Below are 12,936 nucleotides of genomic sequence, written 5' to 3'. Positions count from 1 at the left end.
TTTTAAATTGTTACAAACAAATCTGGTAATATTTATAGATTGAAAATGACTACGTTCTCCTTTCTTGTTTGCACTATCTGCATTCTCTATAGGTGTACAAACCATTATACTCTGTTTATTGAAGATAAAATAAACTTGGCACAAATGACTAATGTTATTAGCTACTGATAAGTGTTAACCTGTAGTGCTGGGATTAATCCTTAAATCAACAATTACAGATTAGGAGACACTGATTATATAACATAACCAGACAATGATCATAGGTTTCTATTAAGAATGGCACAAATGCCCTTTAAGAGCGGATACATGACATCTTTGCAAAGATAGTGACATGGCAGGGATGAATCATTACTAGAGAATTAAAGATAGATCACAAATGCTAAATGACTTAGCTCGGCAACTTCAGAGTGAAAGTAAGTTGCAAAAAAGCTTCAGGGTCTGTTCTTGCTCTATGCATGAGTGGGCCTCTTAATTTTGTCATGTTTATCGTGACACTTAATCATTGTTGCTAAAACTAGTATTAAAAAGTTACAATAAATAAGCAAATATATATTAGCTATTTCTGATTACAATATTTATTTACACTTTGTTGATAGGTTAGTTCCATTAGGATTTTGACTTCTTCAAGGGGAGATCTGAAGTGGTATTCATGACTAAGAGAAATTATAAATGTGCACCAGTAAACTTTTCCTCCTGATTTGCTAGAGGGCACAATGTCTGCTGATTGGAGAGTAATAGAACGAGCCTGACTGATGGCAGATGACAATATGTAGAAACAAATAGTTTTATTTTTCAACATGACAGGAAGATGCTTGCAGGAAGATGCAATTTCAATAACCCTACCACTCATTGGGAAAACTACTCGAGTACAAATTCCCAGGACCAGCGCTTCATGGAATTCATCAACTCAAATGCCCTGGATCGACTGGTAGACTCCCCTACTAGAGGTGAAAACATATTGAACCTGGTCATCACCAACATGGGTGACAGGTGTTCCACACCAGCGGTCAACCTGTCACTGGTTAGATCAGACCATAAACTAATTTCTCTGGATGTCCACACCCCGCCACCACCCCCAACTAAGGAAACCACAGTAAAAAACTTTTCTAAAGCAAACTTCACCTTACTTAAGACAGAGGTGGTAAGTTTCACAGCCCCCACGCTAAAGGATAACGCAGCCCAAGATGCAGAAACCTTTACAAATGCACTCTATGAGCACCTACAAGGATGTATGGATCGTGCCATCCCTAGCAAAACCAAGACTCACTACTCTAAGAGGAGGAAACCAGTTTGGTGGACCCCTGCAATGAACAGGCTATACAATAGGAGGAGGAAACTAGTTCAGAAAAAAAGCAAATCCCAAAAAGGAAAGACATCCCTGATCAGTATCAGTAAGAAACTGAGGCCCCTCATGAAATCATCCAAGGCTAACTTTGAAAGAAAAATAGCCAAGGATTCAAAAGATACCCACAAAGCCTTCTTTAGCTATGTTAAGAATCTACGTGGCAACTTTCAGATATGCACTGAACTAGTGCAAAATAGCACAAAATATACTGAAACTACTGATATTGCCAATATCCTGGCCGATAGATTCAGTGCAAACTTCACCCCCCTCTCACCTCCAAAAGGGCCCACAACAATACCAGAAAAGTGTAGTGTCCCAAAAATCACAGATGCACAGGTGAAAACAGCCCTTTCAAAAGCCAAAAACACAGCATCAATGGGACCAGATCGTGTCCCAGGCTGTGTCTTGCACGAACTACAGAATGAACTAACCCCCCACCTAAACACGCTGTTCAACATCAGCCTCTCCACAGGCTACATGCCCATAGAATGGTGCACAGCAACGATTATTCCTCTCCACAAAGGAGGGGCCACAACTGACCCTGGTAACAATCACCCCAAGGCTATGGAGCGCATCGTCATGGAAGTCATTAACAAAGACATTGGGAACCTCCAAACACTTGACCTGACCCTGTTCAGCTATGTTAAGGGCAGATCATGCCTACTAAACCTGGTTGACTTCTTTGAGACAGTCACCAAGGCCATAGATGAGGGAAAGGTGGTTTACACAGCCTACCTTGACCTTGCCAAGGCTTTCAATACCATTCCCCACTCATGTATTACAGAAACACTCACCAGCCTGAACATAAACCCCTACATCACGAGATGGGTTACCAACTGGCTTACAGACAAAACCCACACAGTAAGAATAGTGGGCTCCAGGTCTGACTCTAAACCAGTCACAAGTGGTGTCCCGCAAGGCTCTGTCCTGAGACCCCTACTGTTCAGCATATACTTCTCAGAAGTACAAGCAAACACAGGAGTACTATGGCTAGCCAAGTTCGCCGATGACTGCAAACTGGGAGCCATAATTGACTCTCCGGCTGACATGGACATCCTCCAAAAGGGCCTTACTGAGATGGACACCTGGTGTCAAAGTCATGGCCTCATCTAAATGCCAAAAAATGCATAGTCATCCTGTTTGGGAAAAACAAAATACCCACGAATTACCACATAGGTGACAGCCCACTTAATACAGAAGAGGCAATAAGAGATCTGGGGACCCAGGTAGATAGTAATCTCTCCTTTGACAATCATATTGCCAAAGTAGTTAGGAAAACCTTCCATGTGGTCCATCTAATTACTAAAGGGTTCGCATCTAGAAATAAAGAGGTTATAGTGCATCTTTACTCATCACTCATTAGACCCATCATAGAGTACAATGCCCCATTTGGGATGTACCTCACAAGACACTTCCAACAGCTGGAAAGACCACAAAAGTACCTCACCAAGAGGATTACTGGTCTCAAATATATGTCCTATGCAGCCCGACTGAAAAAACTCCGGCTGTACTCAGTGGCATATCGCTTAGTCAGAGGTAATCTCTGCCTGACTTACAAAGCCATGTCCAACTCAGAATTGATTGGCATGCTCCACCTAAAGAAATCCAAGTCACTGCAAGCCACGCACTCTAGTGAGCTAAACCTCATCACAACAATAAATAGAACATGCTGGAGGTATAGATTCCTGTCACAGAGACTCCCCATGCTTTGTAACAAAATTCCAAATTACATCAGGTAGAGCCCCTCACTAACACTCTTCAAGATAAGCCTTGACGAGTGGATGGGTAACAGAAAATACACCCCATGGGGTCACTTCATTGGCTCTGCTTGACAGAGGGTCTATTAATTAATTAATGGGATGGCAGAAGCCAACACATTCTGGCTAGGCTTATAAATGCCCTCGGGCAGATAGCCTGGTACCTACCTATGAACCTATGAACCTACTGTGCTGCATAAAAGAGCCTTGGATAAAAACTACTTTGTTTATCTTGCTAAATGAAGAGGATCATCATGATGGCAATGCTATATCCTTTGACACTGTTATGGAAAGCTGTTATTATGTGTAAGAAGGAGCTGAGAAGAAAGAAGCTCTATCTAGTAAAATAAATCTGAGACTACAGGAGAGGAAGAAAGTCAATTTAGGAGAAACAAAAAGCATAACACTGCCAGCCACAGTTACAGAGAATGTTGCAGACCAACAGTCAGGTCAGAAGAATTAATACTTCAGTGACAACTTGAAGGGAAACATGGGTAAAATATAAATTATGGGAGTATGAAAGAACCATTTTAAGTATAAAAACAATATAAATCCATCTATAGGGGTATATAATATTCATTAATTTACCTGAGCACAGGAAGTCATTGTGATGTAACATTTGAATCATTCCAGACTATTTTTGCTGGACATGAAACAATATAGTTTATCACTGAATGAATATGCAAAATAAGAACAGTGTATTTGCAGTTCAGAAGAGATGACTAAAGCTGAAAGCATTATCAGAGAATTATGTTCAAGTGTTGCAAGAAAGTAGGATGCGAGAAGTTTATGGACTGAGGCATGGGAACTTTGAAGGAAGCAAGCTCCACTAGATAGATTTTATAATTATGAAGAATGGGAAATGGGGGCCGGAAGGTTTAGTGGAAAACCAAAAATTTGCTATTGTTTGTGAAAGGAAAACACATCTTATTTCTGACTGTGATAGGAGGAGATGTAAACAATGCAGGGAAAGAGGGCATACTGTAAACTATTTGTACTGAAGTGTGCCAAATGCATGAATGAATATCATCCTTGGGTTGATTGTGAAGAAGAATAAGAAAAAAAGTAATCTTGAAGGTAAAGAAGACAGTGAATTAGACACTGCTTCAGAAAATAAGAATAATATTAAGCAAGGTAACCCCTATATAAGCATGGCACCTTTTCTGGATAGTTCCTTTTAACACTTACAGCTCCTTCGGAATCATGATGTTACAGCTGTCTTAATTCTGAGACTCATTAAGTAATAAGCAACATATGAAAGGGCAAGTGGTAAGTAACAAAAGGACACTGAGATTGTTAATCTGGGGTGCCTACATGACTATGAGGAAAATTCCTCTAAAACTTGCACTGTAAATAACACTATCTGTGAGATATTAAGTATTATTTATACTGTTAATTATGCAAGTAGGCACAGTTTTTATACATCTGCAAATATTTCAATAAATAAGTCTCAGAAAGGAATTTCTTGTAATCATGTAAAAGTTTAAGCCTTGTAAACAAAAGTACTGCTGACTTTATAGGTTCATAGGTTGATACTAGGCTATCTGCCCTAGGGCATTTATAAGCCTAGCCAAACTTGCACTGTAAATAACACTATCTGTGAGATATTAAGTATTATTTATACTGTTAATTATGCAAGTAGGCACAGTTTTTATACATCTGCAAATATTTCAATAAATAAGTCTCAGAAAGGAATTTCTTGTAATCATGTAAAAGTTTAAGCCTTGTAAACAAAAGTACTGCTGACTTTATAGGTTCATAGGTTGATACTAGGCTATCTGCCCTAGGGCATTTATAAGCCTAGCCAGAGTGTGTTTGGCTTTCGCCACCCTTTTAGATTAGTTGACTGTGCCTCTGTATAGTAGTTCACAGAAGGTAGCCCTTTTAAGGTTAGTTTACTGTACCTCTGTCAAGCAGGGACACAGAAGAGATCCCAGGGGTAAACTTACGATCTCCCATCCATTCGTCAAGATTTCTCTTGAAGAGGGTCAGTGAGGGGCTCTGCCTAACATGGATTGGGATTTTGTTCCAGAGTGAGGGGAGCCTCTGGGATATGAATCTGTCCCTCCAGCAGGTCATATTTATTTCTGTGCTGAGGTTCAAGTCCCTGGAGTGTGTTACTCTAAGGGATTTGGATTTCCTGAGGTGAAGCATGTCCATTAATTCTGGGTTGGACATGGCTTTATACGTCAGACAAAGATCGCCTCTGAGTAGGCGGTACACAACTGAGTAGAGCTGGAGTTTCTTTAGCCGAACTGCATAGGGCATCTGTTTGAGCCCCTTGATCCTCTTGGTGAGATACTTTTGGGGTCTTTCCAGTTGCTGAAGGTATCGGGTAAGGTACATCCCAAAAGAGGCATTGTACTCAATTATGGGCCTGATAAGTGATGAGTAGAGGGACACAATGACCTCTCTTGATCTAGATGTGAACCCTTTCATGATAAGGTGGGCTATATAGAAGGTCTTTCTAACCACTTTGGCAATGTGATTGTCAAAGGAGAGATTGCTATCTGCTTGGGTCCCCAAGTCCCTAATTACTTCTTCCGTACTTAATGGATTACCACCTATGTGGTAATTTGTGGGCACTTTGTTTTTCCCAAAGGGAATGACTATGCACTTTTTGGCTTTTAGCTTTAGGCCATGGCTCTGGCACCAGTTATCCATCTCTGTGAGACCCTTTTGAAGGATGCTTATGTCAGTCGGAGAGTCGATTATAGCACCCAGTTTGCAGTCATCTGCGAACTTGGTCAGCCATAGTCCACCCGTGTTAGCCTGTACCTCAGAGAAATATATACCAAACAAGAGAGGTCCCAGGACTGAGCCTTGTGGGTCACCACTTGTAACTGGTTTAGAGTCTGACATGGCACCTGCTATTCTGACCATGTGGGTTCTATCCCTGAGCCAGTTTGCAACCCATCTTGTGACATAGGGGTTGATATTTAAGCTGGTGAGCTTATTTATGATGCTCGAGTGGGGTATTGTGTCAAAGGCTTTTGCGAAGTTCAGGTACGCTGTGTGGACTACCTTCCCTTCATCTATGGCTTTAGTAACTGTTTCAAAGAAGTCGACCAGGTTCAAGAGGCAAGATCTGCCCTTAACGAAGCCGAATTGGGTAGGATCCAGTGTCTGGAGGTTCCCAATGTCTTTGTTTATGATTTCCATGATGATACGGTCCATAGCTTTGCAAACCAGGCTAGTCAGCTTATAGGGTGATAGTTTACAGGGTCTGTTGTGGCACCGCCTTTGTGGAGTGGGACCAGTGTTGCTGTACGCCTTTCCTTGGGAACATATCCTGTAGTAAGGCTGAGATTGAACAGTGACTTTATATGAGGGTTTAGTTCTTCTTGGAGCTCATGTAAGATGCAGCCGGGACACCGTCTGGTCCCATTGATGCTGTGTTTTTTGCTTTTGAGAGGGCAGCTCTCACCTGTGCATCTGTGATCTCAGGAAGACTCTGTTGGAATAGACATTTGCTCTTTTGGGGGGGAAGTGGGGGAGAGGTTTGCACTGAACCTTTCTGCCAGGATGTTGGCAATGTCTGTGAGTTCAGTGTATTTTTTGTCATTTTGCACTAACTCAGAGCATATCTGTGAGTTGCTTCCCAGGTTTCTGACATAACTAAAGAAGGCCTTGTGATTATCTTTAGTGTCTTGTGCAATTTTTCTTTTGAAGCTGGCCTTAGATGATTTTATGAGGGATCGTAGTTTCTTGCTAGTACTGATCAGTGACGCCTTCCCTTTTTGGGATTTGCTCTGTCATGTAGTAGCTTTCTTCTTCTGTTGTTTAGCTTATTTATGGCCGGGGTCCACCAGACAGGTCTCCTGCCTTTGCAGGAGTGAGTCTTGGTTTTATTTGGGATAACATGCTCCATGCATTCCTGTAGGTGTCCATAGAATGCTTTTGTAAAGGATTCTACATTTTGGGCCATATTTTCCACAGGCCCGGGGGCTTTGAAGGATTCCACCTCAGTTTTGAGAAGTGTGAAGAGGGTATATGTATAGGATGTACAGATTTCAAGATATATATATATATATATATATATATATATATATATATATATATATATATATATATCTACTGAGAAAACTTAGATAAAAGTATCATTCTATATTTTCCAACAGACGCTATCCGGTTCAATTCTCAGCTAGAGCGTCTTCTGCATGGTGACATGCGTGAATGGGCGTACCTTCGTTGAAGGTTGTGCATCAGGGCTGGTAACTCGGCACATAAAAATCAACTACCAATCATTAGCAGACCAGAGTTCCGCTGTGGCGACCCCTAACCGGGAAAAGCCGAAAGACACAACAACAACATACAATTTACGGTATTAATGTAAAGACTGTGAATGGACTGATGTCTAACATTGTAAAGTAATTTTGCAGAAGACACTGATTTTTGTTTATGGGTAATTGGTTCATAGGCTAGCTGCCCTTGTAGGTCATTTGAAACCTATTGAGTTTGTGTTTTTGTGGGTGAATGAACCTGTTTGGGTAGACATTGGACTTACCCATCCCAAAGTCGATAATTACATGATCCCCTTATTGTACCCTTTAAATAGCATTTACCAGTCACAAGGTGTTTGTTTAATTGCTTTGCTTATGTTCTTTTACTTGATTTTTCTTTTCTACAAATGCTCAGGAATCTATAAATGTATGTAGGCTACTGGCAATGTAACACTCCACAGCTACGAGTTGTGAATGAATTAAAGAAACATAACAATGTATGATGGTATTGCAATAGAAAATAGGTGTGACGTATTCAGAGACAAAAACAAAAGAAGGAAATGAAGACACAGAGGAGGAAACAATGAAAAAAGAAACATTTATATGTCAGAGAGAGGAATGTTTGGAAAAAGAAGGATAAAGGTGGTGAATCAAAATACACAAACAAGGAAAAGGCTGTTGTTAGTATTAGCTTTTAAAATAAAAACAGTACATGATCGTATAAGTTACAGGGCAAAAAATGTCTGAAGACCATGTACACCTTTTCAGATAATACCCATAGCACCTCCACTTCTAGACTGACAAAAGGTATCAGGCCAGAAATGAATTTGGTAAACATCCAGCCATCAAGGTTAGTCTTGAAAAAGGCAAATATATCACTAAAAACTTACCAGAAAAAGGACACCATGTCATGACAAGTTCTAGAAAACTACTATTATGTTGATCCAGGGTTAGGATGAAAAGGGAAGATAAAGCCAGTAATAGAAAAGAAAAAGGAAAGATTAGGATATATATGACAATGGATGGAGTTTTTCTGGAGGGTTATGTTGAAAAAATGGCTAGCTAAACTTCTAAAGATATATAAAGTGCAGCAGGGAAAATGCTTGCTGAGAAGAACCTGATTAACATTTTTTATTATTTTGTGGCTGGCAGTGCAAAATGCTTGTAAAGGAATATGAAACAAATGAGGGATAGAAGAAGGTAAGTTGGATGTAATAAGAAATGGTGAATATTATGGAATGAAAAAGCTAATGAAATAGGTTCATAGGTTCATACTAGGCTATCTGCCCTAGGGCATTTATAAGCCTAGCCAGAGTGTGTTTGGCTTTTGCCACCCATTTTAAATTAATTTTGCTATGCCCTTTTCTGAGGTTAGTATACTGTGCCTCTGTCTAACAGTGACACAGAAGTGATACCCGGGGTAAACCTACGATCTCCCATCCACTCATCAAGATTCCTCTTGAAGAGAGTCAATGAGGGACTCTGCCTAACCTGGACTGGGATTTTATTCCAGAGGGAAGGGAGCCTCTGGGTTATGAATCTGTCCCTCCAGCATGTCCTGTTTATTTCAATGCTGAGGTTTAAGTCTCTCGAGCGCGTAGCTCGATGGGATTTGGATTTTCTGAGGTGCAGCATGTCCATTAATTCCGGGTTGGACATGGCTTTATATGTCAGGCACAGATCGCCTCTGAACAGGCGGTATGCCACTGAGTAGAGCTGGAGTTTCTTTAACTGGGCAGCATATGGCATCTGTTTGAGCCCTTTGATACTCTTGGTGAGGTACTTTTGGGGTCTTTCCAGTTGCTGCAGGTGTCTGGTAAGGTACATCCCAAAAGGGGCATTGTACTCAATTATGGGCCTGATGAGGGATGAGTAAAGAGGCACGATGACCTCCCCTGATCTAGATGTGAATCCCTTCATGATTAGGTGGGCTATATAAAATGTTTTTCTAACCACTTTGGCCACGTGGTTGTCAAATGAGAGATTGCTATCAACTTGGGTCCCCAGGTCCCTAATTACTTCTTCTGCACTTAATGGATTACCACCTATGTGGTAATTTGTGGGCACTTTGTTTTTGCCAAAGGGGGTGACTATACACTTTTTGGCGTTTAGCTTGAGACCATGGCTCTGGCACCAGTTGTCTTTTTCTATGAGGCCCTTTTGGAGGATGCTTGTGTCGGCTGGAGAGTCGATTATGGCGCCCAGTTTGCAGTCATCTGCGAACTTGGTCAGCCACAGTCCTTCCGTGTTGGCCTGTACCTCCGAGAAATATATACCGAACAAGAGAGGTCCTAGGACTGATGGGATGCCACTTGTAACTGGTTTGGAGTCTGACATGGCTACAGCAATTCTAACCATGTGGGTTCTGTCCTTGAGCCAGTTTGCAACCCATCTAGTGGCATAGGGGTTTATATTTAAGCTGGTGAGCTTATCTATAATGCCCGAATGGGGTGTTGTATCGAAGGCTTTTGCGAGGTCCAGGTAGGCTGTGTGGACCACCTTCCCCTCGTCAATGGCCTTGGTGACTGTTTCAAAGAAATAAACCAGGTTTAAGAGGCAGGATCTGCCCTTAACAAAGCCGAACTGGGTAGGATCCAGTGTCTGTAGGTCCCCAATATCCTTATTTATGAGGTCCATGATGATCCTTTCCATAGCTTTGCAGACCAAGCTAGTCAGGCTTATGGGGCAATAGTTTCCAGGATCTGTTGAGGCACCACCTTTGTGGAGAGGGACCACTGTTGCTGTACGCCACTCTTTGGGTACATATCCTGTAGTAAGGCTGAGATTGAACAGTAGTTTTATGTTTGGGTTTAGCTCTTCTTGGAGTTCATGTAGGATGCAGCCCGGGACACCGTCTGGTCCCATTGATGCTGTGTCTTTTGCTTTGGAGAGGGCAGCTCTTACCTGAGCATCTGAGATGTCAGGGGGGCAGCACTCTGCTGGGATAGATATTTGCCCTTTTGGTGGGGGGGGTTGCGCTGAACTTGTCAGCTAGGATGTTGGCAATGTCTGTGGGTTTGGTGTATTTTTTGTCATTTTGGACTAATTCTGAGCATATCTGGGAATTCCCACCCGGGTTCCTAACATAACTAAAGAAAGCCTTGTGATTATCCTTAGTGTCCTGTGCAATTTTTCTCTTGAAGCTGGCTTAGACGATTTTATGAGTGCCCGTAGTTTTTTGCTAATACTGATCAGAGATGCCTTCCCTTTTTGGGATTTTGCTCTATCTATATAGGTCTGAAGAAGTTTACATATTTTTAGTAAACAAAAGCGCTAACTTACAGTTTTTGTTTCATATTATTTTTTACTAGTTTGTTGAATTATTTAGTTTATTTTGCTCTATCATGTAGTAGCTTCCTCTTTCTATTGTATAGTTTGTTTATGGCTGGGGTCCACTAGACAGGACATCTGCCTTTGGAGGATTGGGTCTTGGTTTTATTTGGGATTGCATGATCCATGCATTCCTGAAGGTGTTCATAGAATGCGTTTATAAAGGATTCTGCGGTCTGGACCATATTTTCCACAGGCCCGGGGGCTTTGAAGGATTCCACCTCAGTTTTGAGGAGTGTGAAATTTGCTTTAGAGAAGCTTTTCACTGTGGTTTTCAGGGCAGGGGGTGGAGTCGGGATGTGAATATCCAGTGAGATTAGTTTATGGTCTGATCTTACCAGTGAGGGATACACTTCTGGTCTGGAGCATAGAGTCCCCATGTTGGTGATGATCAGGTGCAGTATGTTTTCCCCTCTTGTGGGAGTGGTAACAAGTTGTCCCATAGCATTTGAGTTTATAAATTCTAGGAACCTTTGGGCTAGGGTGTTGGAGCTAGAGTAATGCTACCAGTCTATGTTTGGGTAGTTGAAGTCGCCCAATATAATGGTGTTTGGAGAGACCTTCATATTTTCCAGTGTTCTCAGGAAGGCCGAGTGGCGTTCCTGGGTTTGGGAGGGTGGTCTGTAGCAGGCTATAAACTGGAAGGCAGTTTTACCCACTGTTAGTTGCACATGGATAGTCTCTGATGCTTCGTGCTGTGCCACCAACCTGGAGGTGTGGGTATCTTTCACGAATATTGATACTCCCCCTCCTTTTGTGGTACGGTCCAAGTTTTGGGGCCAAAAAGCATGGTATGAGGTATAACCTGGTAGTGCTAGGGTGCTCTCGGGACCCTTGAACCAGGTTTCTGTTACTACACAGATATTGATGTTCTCCATGCTAAGGAGAGTTTCGAGTGCATCCATCTTGAGGTTTAGACTTCTGGCGTTGAGTAGCATTACTCTTAGTTTTTTGTCCCTTGTGATACCTATGGAGGTGGGCTTCTCTTTTGAACCTTGCCTAAAAAGGCACTATGGGGGTATCAAGAGCCTTTGCCAATATTCAAAAGCCCAGGGGTGACAGGTGCAAGCCGTCCCTAGCGAAGCATCGTGGCTTGTCGAGCATGTCATCCCAGGCTGACAGGCATTGGAGCTCCTTTGAATGACACCAATACTTAAGCCAATTGTTGAAATTGATCATCTTGTCTTCATACTGTGGCATCATTCTTGGTGAGGGTAAGATGCTACTCAAGGTCAGGGTCATACCGGCCTGGGCTACATGCTCAGAGAGCTCCACTATGTCTCTTTTCATGTAGTCCAGGGAGGTATGTCTCAGGTCATTCACACCAGCATGGACAATGACTGAGTCATATTTGTACTTGCCTTGGAGTGACCTGAGTGCTTGTGTTATGTGGTGGATCCTAGCGCCCGACAGGCAGCTCACCATGACCTTCTCCTTGTTCAGCCTTGTGAGCGGGACGTCAGTGTGCCTGACGATAGAGTCACCTATTACAAGTGTATCAGGTGTGTTGTTTAGCCTTAAGGGCTGTGATTGTTCAGCACACTGGCTTTGTGAGCTATGTGTTGCATGTGTTTTGTTTTGGAGTAGCGGTTGCTTGGGTGTCTGCTTTGGAGGTCTCTGCTGCTTAGGCAGATTTTTATTTAGAGCCTCTGAGTATGTTTTTGTGTGTTTATGTGTTTGGTTTGCTGTCGTGGTAGGTCTATGTGAGACTGGAATTGTAGTGAGTGTGGTTTCCTTCTCCTCCTGACTGGTTTTGCCAGTACTGAGTTGAGAGAGCTTAGCCTCCAGTAAGGCTATATGGTTGCATCTCTCACGTGTTGGAATTTGTTGGGAGGAGGAGAGGGTTGTCTGTGTACATGAGCCAGTTGTAACATTGCCTCAGGATTCCCACATTCACCAGCTGGACCGGAGAGGAGATTGACAACTGACATTTGGACATGCTAGAATAGTATTGGGAATTCCTTTATAATTGAAAAAAAGGGCCAATGGGGAACGAGGTACTCAAGGGGAGTTTGTGAGGGAGTAGTGCTTTTAATATTTTAGTGCTGACTTATATAATTGCTTTAGTGAGCAAGTGCCAGGTAACTTAAATGCAATGTGTTACAGGTAACTTAAATGCAAAAATGACAAACAGTAACTTTCTTTCAAGTGAAACAAGGAAATAAGTACAGTAAGCAATGCAGATATCAGTAGGGATCCACAGAAGCGCTGAAAAGCTGAGTTTTAGGTGGAATTAACGTTTCAGGGAAATAACAAGCAAAAAAACAACAAGCATACTAAT

The sequence above is a fragment of the Protopterus annectens genome, chromosome 8.part0 (assembly GCF_019279795.1).
Source record: "Protopterus annectens isolate FY-2018-M chromosome 8.part0, PAN1.0, whole genome shotgun sequence".
NCBI lineage: Eukaryota > Metazoa > Chordata > Ceratodontiformes > Protopteridae > Protopterus > Protopterus annectens.
Note: the sequence above shows the minus strand (reverse complement) of the source record.